Genomic DNA, 11,764 nt, shown 5'->3' with positions numbered 1-11,764 from the left:
AAATGTCTTAGTGGTCACGGATGTTTTCACTAAATTTACCCAAGCATTTCCGACTCGGGATCAAAAGGCGGATACCACAGCAAGGGTGCTCTTGAGGGAATGGTTCATGAAGTACGGTGTTCCTGAGAGATGCATTCTGACCAGGGCCGTAACTTCGAAAGTGAGGTCATTGCGGAGCTTTGCGAACTGTACGGGGTAAAGAAGAGCCGTACCACACCTCATCATCCTACTGGCAACGCGCAGTGTGAGCATTTCAACAGGATGATGCATGATTTGTTGTGTACGTTGCTTCCATGCTTCCAGAAAAGAAGCGCAGATGACCAGAACATCTACCCGAGTTGGTGTACGCATATAATGCGACACCTCACACAACCACGGGGTATTTGTCTTACTGTCTGTTGTTTGGGGTGGATCCCCACTTGCCCGTGGATGCTCTGCTGGGGCAAGAACAGACGGTAGACCAGAAACATGACTGGTTAGCTGTACACCAGAGACGACTGAGGGATGCGCATGCCAGAGCAAAAGAATGTTCTGAACAGAAGGCAGCAGACGCATTGCCTGGCAGGAGGACAAGGTTTACTGTCCCAAAGTTGATGTGGATGCGCTGGTTTACCTGAGGAGCAGACCATTAGGCCGTAATAAGATCCAGGATGCTTGGAACTCAACTGTCTACAGGGTGGTAGATGTACTGGACAACACATACACTGTGGAACCTTGGGAGGGTGGGCCTAGCAAGAGGGTGAACAGGGCAGATATCAGGCCCTGTGAGAACCATCCCACTCCAGCTACCCAAAGGAGACTGCAAACTCCAGTAACTCAGGCCAGCTCACCCCTGGGGCATGAATCAGATTCTGAGGATTCAGAGAATGGTGTGATAGTGGTAGAAGACATGTCAGAACAGGGTGCACAGAGTCTTGATCCTAGCCTAGACAGCATATCTTCCGAAAATATGACACCTTCTGGAACTGAGACGGTGGAGTCGATGATAGCTGATGCAGGGGCAGAGGTCGGTAGCCCTCTTGTAGCAGCACCCTGCAGGAGTAAACAAGTAAATGCTGGACAGCACCCTAATCCACATCACGAACCAAGGTCAGTCCTTGATGAGGTCCCCATAAGTCCGGCAGCAGTGTCTGAGACACTGGCTAGTCTCAGTTCAGTCCTCTTTAGAGAAGCAGTTAAGGAGGTTAAAAGTACCCTTGTAGTGAGCGAGTAATCGAGGATGATTACTTGAATGCAGGGGTGAATGTAACTGGGTGACCGTTGGATCTTAATCAGTATTGTTAAAAGTGTACTTAAGTATCCATTTAGGTAATGCTAGAAGAGTTGTCTGTGCCTTTAAGGGGAGATGGTGATGTCATTACGCACGCGCGTTATAGTGGGGAGACCATTTTTTTTCTGCTGAAGACGCGGGTGAGGCAATGGAATTGAGTTCCTCCCCGAGACTGGGCATGGTGAGGAAAGATTTCCACGACTGAAGAAATCGACGCTGGATCGCGTGGCATATGCAAAGTTCCTCACCAGCCAAGTAGAATTACCACTACCATATTAGTACCGTATTAGTTCTGGTATTTTTTATACTGGATACGCAACTCTGTCCATACACAAGGGTGTGGATTGAAGGTTAAACTGAGATTGTAATGGCAAGAACTGGTTGTAAATTCGTTTGTTTTGTTTTGCGACACTTTTCTGGCACTTAGGCATCTAAAACAGATAAAGGAATTAAAACCCGAAAAAGTATTTCTTGTTCTGAGTGTGTACTTTTCCTCAGGCTACAAAAGAAGGAATAGATTTCCTGGGATCTGAAATATAAACTAACAGGTCATCTGCATGTAACAAAACCTTGTGTATTTTGTCCCCTCTCTTAATACCCTGAACAGTATTAGAATCTCTAACAGTAGTAGCAAGGGGTTCTAAAGCCAAGTTAAATAATAAAGGGCTAAGAGGACATCCCTGCCGAGTACCCCTATATAATCTACAATAAGGAGATTTTTGATTATTAGTTATAACCGCAGCCTTAGAGCCATAATAGATCAATATGATCTAGGAAATAAATCCTGGGCCAAAATTAAATCTTTCCAAAACCTCAAATAAGTAAGACCACTCCACCCTATCAATAGCTTTCTCTGCATCAAGAGAAACAACATATTCAGATTCCTTAGATGGAGAGGATCATCACTGAGTCCTGAAGCCCCTATGCGTCCCCAATAGTAGAGGCCCTGAAGAAGAACGGGAAGGTACGCATGTGTGTGGACTATAGGCCCTGATCAGTATACGGTCCTGAGGTTCGAAGACGTGCTGACCTATTTGAGTGGTGCAAAGTGATTTAATGTGCTGGATTTGAGGAGCGGATATTACCAGATCCCGATGAGTGAGGCCGACAAAGAGAAGATGGCATTTATATGTCCCCTGGGATTCTTCCGGTTCGAAGGGATGTCCCAGGGCACATTGGGAGCCCGTGAAACCTTCCAGTGGGTCATGGAGAAGACGGTGGGGGATATGAACTTGCTTGAGGTTTTGGTGTATTTGCATGACCTCATAGTATTTGGATCCACCTTGGAAGAACACGGTGAGGCTACTGAAGGTGCTCGGCTGCCTGAAAGCTGAAAGGTTAAAACTTTCCCCGGACAAGTGCCAGTTCTGCCAAATGTCTGTTAGCTACGTTGGACACATAATCTCATAGCATAGAGTAGCTAAACCCGGCTAACATAGAAGCGGTGACCACTTGGCCAAGGCCCCAGACTGTTCCTTAGATTCTGTGGTTATTCTTTCTTTTCAAATCTTTTTATTGTTATATTATCCAAAAGAAATAACATGAGTACATTGAAGTAACAACACTTACAATGTCTCAAAAAAGACATTATCTTAAAGATTGAAAAAAATTGTGATATCAAAAAAAACCTACTAAGCAGAAAAAGTGAGAAAAAAAAAAACCATTAGGTGTACAACACCGGAGCCATGGGTCATACAAAAAGCTTCTAAAAATAAACATCAAACCGCCAGCAAGAAAAGAAAATATACTGAAAAATTTACAATTAGATCGTGGAAAAAATCTATCAATTAACTCAAATGATAATAACGAGCAAATGAGCCCCATCTTTTCTCAAAATCAAATAAAGGTTCAAAGGTTCGACTTCTAATTTTCTCCAAACTAAACTTGAGAGAACCATTGTGACAACATGGGAACTGATGTATCCTTCCACTTCAACAAAATGGCCCTCCTAGCTATCAATGTAACAAATGCAGTAACATGTTGGACAGACACAGAAATACCATGAATATTTTGAGGAATTATTCCAAAAATCACAGTTAATTTATTAGGTTGTAGATTAATTTTAAGTGCTTTAGAAATTGTTGAAAAAAACGACTTCCAGAACTGTTCCAATATAGAACAAGACCAAAACATATGTGTCAGTGTAGCTATCTCAGTTTTACATCTATCACAATGACTATCAACATTAGAAAAGATTTTAGAAAGTCTCTCCTTCATCAAATGATAACGATGTACAATTTGAAATAGAATCAATGAATGGCTAGCACAAATTGAAGAAGAGTTAACCAACTTCAAAATCCGCATCCAATCCTCCGTCATAAAAGTCAAATTGAGTTCCTTTTCCCAATCCTGTTTAATCTTAGGTAAAGGACGCTTATCCCATTGTAATAATAAATTATAAATTCTTCCAATAGAACCCTTGATCGATAATAGTATCTAACAGGTCAGCCTCCAACATGTAAGGAAAATTACTTAAATATTTTTGTAAAAAATGTCTAACTTGAAGGTACTGTATTGCAGAAAGTGTGAGTATGAAAGAGAATATTTATCAATTAATTGTTCAAAAGTCATTAATCTATCTTCTTTAAATATATCCAAAAAAGAATTAATACCTTTATTTTTCCTAAGTAAAAAAATTGGGTCACTCAAAGAAGGCTTAAAAAAGTAATTTCGATAAATTAAACTACAATGTTTAAATTTGCTAAGATTAAAAAAATTGTGGAACTGGAGCCAAATTTGTAAAGAATACTTAATCACAGGATATAGGTTTAAATTAACAACTTTAGCTAATTGCATAGGTAAAGCAGCTCTCAATAATGAGGTTAAATAAAACTGTTTTACAACTTTCAGTTCCAGGTCTACCCAAATTGGCCAATCACTCTTATCAACCCAATATAACTAAAAAGATATGTATCGCACATTAACAGCCCAATATTACATTCTTAGATTAGGCAAAGCAAGACCTCCATCCTTTTTCAATTTTTGTAAGTGACATTTACTAATTCTTGGTCTTTTATTATCCCAAATAAAAGATAAAATAATAGAATCAATCCGATCAAAAAACGCCCCAGTCAAAAAAACAGGAATATTCTGAAATAAATATAAAAATTTTGGTAAAATCATTATTTTAACTATATGAATACGACCGACAAGTGAAAATGTAAGTGGACTCCATCTATTAAATAAGTACTTCATAGAGTCTACTAAAGGAATAAAATTGGCTTTATAAAGATCCTTATTTTTTTTAGTAACTATAATACCTAAATATCTAAAATAATCTGTGACTTTAAAAGGAGTATTATCATGTATAGAGACAGAATCATTTAAAGGAAACAATTCACTTCTACTAAAGTTTATTTTATATCCTGAAAAACCTCCAAATTCATTAAATAATTTTAGCAAGGCAGGAATAGATTCGTCAGGATTAGATATATAAACCAATAAATCATTGGTGTAAAGAGAGATCTTATGCATGGTCTCATTCACAAAAATCCCATGGATATTTTTAGCCTCACGAAGAGCAATAGCAAGGGGTTCTAATATTAAATTAAACAACAAAGGACTTAATGAACAGCCTTGCCTTGCCCCCGTGAAAGCTGAAAAAAAGAGACCTACAATTATTAGTGACAACAGTAGCAATAGGGGCTTTATATATCATTTTAATCCAATTATTAAAATTAGCACCAAAGCCAAATTTCTCAAAAACATTGAATAAATATTTCCATTTGACTCGATTGAATGCTTTTTCAGCATCCAAAGATACAACACATTGTGGAGTTTTAAAAGAGGATGAATATATAATGCTAAATAGTCTCCGAACATTTGAAAAAGTATAGCGACCCTTTATAAAGCCTGTTTGATCTTTAAAAACAATTTTACCCAAAATATTCTCCAACAGATTGGCCATTATCTTTGACAGAATCTTAGCGTCGACATTCAGTAATGAAATAGGTCTATATGAAGCACAGTCAGTGGGATCTTTATCTTTTTTAAGAATTAAAGAAATAGAAGCCTCATAAAAAGTAGAGGGTAAATCACCTTTCACAAAAGAATCCTTAAACATTTCCAACATATACGGAGAAAGCAACTTTCCAAATTTTTTATAAAATTCTGCAGGATAGCCATCAAGTCCCGGGGACTTACCAGATTGCATTGAAAAAATAGCTTTATGAATTTCGGCTTCAGTAATTTGAGCATCGAGAGTTTTTTGATCCTCAGCCGAGATTTTAGGGAAAACAATCTTTCGTAAGAAAGCATTCATTTCAGAGGAATCTAACGGACATTGAGATTTATAAAGTTCAGCATAAAAATCTTATTAATTTCTTCATATTCCTGAGCCAAGGTACCATCTTTCTTACGAATTTTCATGATTTGCCTTTTGGCTGCAGCCATTTTTAATTCAGATGCAAGCAGTTTATTATTTTTATCTCCAGACATATAAAATTGGCTCTTTAACTTAAGCAAGTAACCTTCAATGGGATGAGTTAATAACAGGTTATATTGTGATTGAAGTTCCACCCTTTGTTTAAATAAATCAGTATTGGGGGAAATTGCATAGATATTATCTAAATTTTTAATTTGTTTTGAAATTCTATCTAATTCTGCTTTAGTCTGTTTTTTAAGTTTAGCTGAATAAGAAATAATCTGACCACGTAAAAATGCTTTAAATGTATCCCATATAATTAATTTAGACCTACCCCCGGTTCTGTGGTTATTATCAGAGATTCCTGAAGGGCTACACCAAAGTGAGTCACCCCTTGAATCAGCTTCTGTGTGGTTACCCTCCCTTGGGGAAGAAAGGGAGGGGGCAAAAAGGACAGGAGGGTGGAGAATATCTAAACCTGTTGGAGCCCTTTAGACAGAGGTGAGATGTAAAATGTGAGGAGACTTTTCAGTCACTGAAGGAGCTGCTGACCCAGGCGCCGGTGCTGGCTTTTGCGGACCCCTTGATTGCCGTACGTACTGCACACAGATGCCAGCCGAGAGGATTTAGGGGGCATCCTGTATCAGGATCAGGGCACCGGGTTGAGGCCTGTGGCGTTTGTCAGCCGGAGTTTGTCGCCCTCCGAGAGAAACTATCCCAACCACAAGTTGGAATTCCTGGCGTTCAAATGGACGGTGGTGGATAAGCTGAGTGGCTATCTCTACCGGGCCAAGTTTGAAGTGAGGATGGACAACAACCCCCTAACTTATATCTTGACCTCGGCGAAACTGGATGTCACAGGTTATCGGTGCTTGGCAGCGTTGTCTGCCTATGATTTCAGCCTGAAGTACCGGCCGGGGAGCTGGAACATTGATGCTGATGCTTTGTCCCAACGGGTGCATGAGGGACTGGACAGGGACAAGGGGTGGGAGAGTGTTCCTGCCCCTGGGTGAAGGCCATGTGTCAGTTTGCCATCACCGTGAGGGCAGAGGAAAAGGAGAGGCCGGATCGAGCAGTGGATCAATTGGGGGTTCCTGATGACGCCCTACCCCCAGTTTACTGTGAGCTGGCTGCTCTGAAGACCAATCAGCTGCCAGAATTGAATTCTGGGGAAGTGGCAGCTGCTCAGCGAGATGACCCAGGCACTGGCACTATTTGGTCTGCAGTTGAGAAGGTGGACGTGGCTCAGGCAGAGAAGTCGAAACATGCTTCGGTGCCTCCATTACTGAAAGAATGGCCTCAGCTGAAGTTGAAGAACCAGATCTTATACCGGGTCACGTCACCCCCGGACCGACCTTGGCGTTGCCAGCTGGTTCTGCCTGACAAGTATCGGAGGATTGTGTTGAAGTCACTTCATGATGGTTCTGGACATTTGGGGGCAGAAAAGACCTATGGATTGCTCAGAGACCAGTTTTACTGGCCCCGAATGAAATCAGAGGTTGAAGAATACTGCAAGTCGTGCATTCGCTGTATCTGACGCAAGACACTGCCTACGCGGGCAGCTCCTTTGTCCCACTTGCAGAGCGCAGGGCCCCTGGACCTGGTGTGTCCTGGTATGGATTTCCTGTCCATAGAACCCGATGCCAGCAACACGGCGAATGTCTTGGTCATCACGGACCACTACACCAGACATGCTCAGGCTTTTCCTACCAAGGACCAGAGGGCGACCTCGGTGGCAAAAGTGTTATGGGAGAAGTATTTTGTTTGTTATGGCCTTCCAAGGCGGATTTATAGTGACCAGGGACGGGACTTCGAGAGCAGACTCATCTATGAGTTACTGGGCATGCTTGGAGTTGAGAAGTCAAGGACAACGCCTTATCACCCGCAGGGCGATCCCCAGCCTGAGAGGTTTAACTGGACCTTGCTAGACATGCTCAGGACCCTGGAGGTCAGCAAGAAGAGCAGGTGGAGTCAACATATTCGGCATCTGGTTCACTGTTAAAACTGTACGTGAAATGAAGCTACTGGATACTTGCCATATTATCTGATGTTTGGGTGCGAGGCGAGGTTGCCTACTGACCTTTGTTTTGGGACAGACGAGGGTGACTTACCACTGAAGCTTTATCTGAAGTATGTGTCTGATATGAGGAGAGAGCTGAAAGGGGCTTATGCATTGGCTGGGGCCACGGCCGCCAAGCAGAATCCAGGAAATAAGAGGAGGTATGATCAAAAAATGAGGTTCTCCCAACTCCTGCTGGGAGACCGAGTCCTCATAAGGAATTTGGGGCTTCCCGGAAAGCACAAGTTGGCTGACCACTGGGTGGCCACACCCTATGTGGTGGAGAGTCAGATGCCAAACCTACCAGTTTTCCGGTGAAACCAGAGGATGGGAATGGGCCTGTCAAGATTCTCCATCGGAACTACCTGCTGCCCCGGGATAAGAGGCGTAGGTAGACCCAGAGCCCGACGGAGCCTACACCTAGTAAGAGGACTCTGCAAAAATGCAGGGCGACTGCAGGGCCCACGGCAGGAGAGGCTGGGCCAGGCCCCGCCCATGAGAGGGATACTGATTCGGAGGATGATGTTCTGGATGTGTGGTACATGCTGCCTTTTGCTAACTCCCCATTCTTTGAGGCAGAGACTCCTGGCCCTTATCCCACTGAGTTAGGTGAAGTGGGGGTGGGGTGGGCTATCTGTGGGCAGCCTGGGTTACAGCAGGACACTGAAGGAGAGGAAGCGGAGCCTGGACAAGGGACAGAGGGCTCCGACATGTAGGGGGACACGAGTGATAGATCGGGGGAGGACTTGGCAAGCAGACCCAAAGTATCCCCAGTAGCGTCTGAGCCTGAAGAGTCAGGTGAGGAGGTACGGAGGTCTCAGAGGATTAGGAGACCACCGGATAGGTTGGCCTATGTAGTGCCTGGGGAACAGGGCATGATCTCTACTGTTTTGGGGAGCTATGTCACTGCCTTTTGCACCTGGATTGGGCTTTCTGTTTTGCAGGAAGGGTTGGCGAACTAGCTCAATGTCGTGAGGACATGACTAAATTTGGTGCGGGGCAGAGTGCAATGCGTTGTAAGGTTTCACTGCTAATGTAATGGTTTTTGGAATGTTCACTGCTGCAGTAATGGTTTCTCTGTAGCAGCAATGCTTGGGTTATGGCTGGAGATAACCGGACTGTGGATGCATATTAGCCAATTAGGATTTTGTTGCCCTGTCTTGTGATTCTTTAAGCAGTTGATTTTGTGGGCTTGCCAGAGGGAGAGATAGAGAGAGAGGTGAAGAGAGAAAACGTGAATGGAGAGATTTGGTGGACCGCCAAACGGGGTGGACTCAGAGTGACGGTCCAAAGGGCAGCGATGATTGAAAGGGAAACAGTGAGCTCCAACTTTATGCACAGACTGTTTAATAAGATTTGGGCCCTTTTTCTTTTATATTTTGTTTCTCTACTAACCATATAGTTAAGGTAAGAGTTATAAAGCTTCGTCGTTTAATTGCATATTGTGTACTGTTTGTTATTTCAGGGTACTGATTTGTAACAGGGGAACACATTGCGCAGCATCCACCCAGAAGAGATTTCAGTTTGGCTGGGTAAGGGGGCTATCACCCCCTATATTAAGGCTCTAGGCGAAGCGAGTGTTACACGTGAGTTGTTTTTTTTGTACGGGGGGGGTTGATGCTCTTGTTGTTTGGGTGATTTGCTTTTTGCGTGGTGGGTGGGATTGATATTCTTGTTGCCATTAGAGTGATTTGTTCTTGTTGAGCACATGGGGGTGATGTTCTTGTCATTTGTGTGATTTAGTTTTTGTGCGGGGGGGGGTAAGGTTGACGTTCTTGTTGCCATTAGAGTGATTTGTTCTTTGCATGGGTGGTGATGTTTTTGTTACCATTTGCACAACTTGTTTTTTTTCGCGTATGTTGGGGGGGGTGGTTGATGCTTTTTTTCTTTGAATGGGTTCCATGGTTTTCCTTGTTTCATGGCTGTCTATGGAGAGGACGATTCTCAGGGTTGTATCCTGCATACTGTGCATACTTTGATAATAAATGCACTTTGAATCCTCTGAAAAATCAATGTATTGATGAAGATTTCGGGAACTAATCATTCTTCTCAGGGCTCAGAATTTTCATGCACTACACAAAGAAATTCAATTTCAAACTAATTCTGGTGGCAGTTCATCGAGCCACTGTATGAAATCCAATTCTTTCTCCACAAATGCCACCTGATTTGCTGATTCTGTTTTTGCAACCCTTTCTGTTTGGCTTTAGAAACAATTTGTGAAACAGGCTTGTTTTTTTTGTGTAAGGTCTATGCAATTTGCAAAATTTATTTTGGTGCTTCTGGAAAATTTACTTGTATGTGTAGGACCAGCAAATAGTACAACTTGTGTTGAAACAGGTTTTAAAGAGACAATTGAAGATTATTTGTGTTGATTAGTGTGAAGCAAGAATGGCCATATCCAAACTTCTCTCAAGTCGAATATGCTTTGATAACTTTTCTTAATCTTCATTCTTGCCACAATACCATGTTGCTCACTCCTTTGACCATCTTCTTTGAATCCCTACCCTATATGTAACTTGGGATCTCACCTATGCACTTGCCCTCCCCCTACTACTTAATCACAATACTCTGGCCCAGTCACATCACCGATTCCCTGCATCACCTTAGGTACCTAACTCGGCAACATCCCCAACATTCACACCTCCCCCCTGCACCTTGGTTTAATTGCTGCCTTGACTTCCCATCTCGCTTTCTATCACCAGTCCTCAGTTTGATCAAATACCAAACTCAAACACTGGATATTGGCAAGTGTCAACTTAATGTAGCAACCTCTAAGCTTAGATATAGTCTTGAAAATGTCTAAAATTCACTATGTATTATTCTCCTCCTACATCGAAAACCAGCCCATTCCCCACTCTTTGGTTCTTGGTCCATTGTTTCTCCTGCTTATGTGTCCAACCAACACCAGCTTCAACACGTTTGAATTCTTGATGTCTCAACTTGATCCTTGACAGCCTGACACTATTTCTTTCACACCTAAAGCTCTTTGGCCACAACTCTGACTACTGGTGATCATGTGCAACCCACCTCTCTGAACCTGCACCCTTTCATGCTGCATGTACCATGCAGGTGGTTCTTTTTTGTAATTTTTCAAAAATCTGTGCTGAAGTATCTGGATAGCTAAAGGAAGTAGATATGTGACTTCCCATGCTGCCCACACAGTGTTGATTGCATGTGCCAATTTCTAGCCTCAGATGTAGTCATGAAAAGATTTACAGTTCTCTCTGTAATATGTTACACTTGTTCCGAGATTTAACGAGAGCCATCATTACTACTTCCCAAAGACTCCAGATTAAAAACAAACCTAATTTTCTTTGCAAACTGAGGCATATATTTTATAACTTTTTAGAAAATTATCTTTTTTGCAACATTTATCATTTATGCTTCTACACTAAAGGCTGATTTATACTTGTGTGTACTAGCTTACACCGCAGCCTATGCAAGTGGGCTACGCCGTTGTGAGCATTTATACTTGTGCGTTGGTGTGTCTGTGTCGCTCTGCAGTTCACCACCAAAACGCTATAGTTGGTGGTGGGGTTTCTATGCCACTGTGTTGAGTTTCTTCGTGTTGAAACTCAACACGAAGAAACTCAAACTTCAAACAATGGCGACTGAAACTGAAGAAGGGTGAATTTTCTGTGCTTGTCCGGCCACTGAGAGACATGAACGAGGAAACGCATGTCAAATATTTTCAGATGTCAGCAGGTAGATTTGACGATTTGGTTCATTGTCTCCAACCATTTATTTCGCATCAGTGTACGCACAGTATATTCAGAGACTGGCAATCACCATTCGAGTTTTGGCTTCAGGTGGAAGTCAACAGGCTGTAGCAGCTAGCTACAAACTGGCATCAAGCACAGGGTCCCCCATAATTTCAGAGGTCTGTAAAGCTTTATGGAAAGCATTGCAGCCAGAGTTGCTTCCCTGCCCTTCAGTCGCCCAATGGGAAGCTATTGCAGCGTAGGAGGAAATGCGATGCTACCAAGCGGACCAATCACAGTTGTTGTGGTCTGCGTCGCCACGACGCGTAGTTACATTTTGGGAGAGGTGCGCGTTAGGCTACGGCATAGGG

The sequence above is a fragment of the Mobula birostris genome, chromosome 2 (assembly GCF_030028105.1).
Source record: "Mobula birostris isolate sMobBir1 chromosome 2, sMobBir1.hap1, whole genome shotgun sequence".
In the NCBI taxonomy this organism is placed as follows: domain Eukaryota; kingdom Metazoa; phylum Chordata; class Chondrichthyes; order Myliobatiformes; family Myliobatidae; genus Mobula; species Mobula birostris.
The sequence above is the reverse complement of the archived record's forward strand: the minus strand, read 5'-3'. Positions refer to the sequence as shown.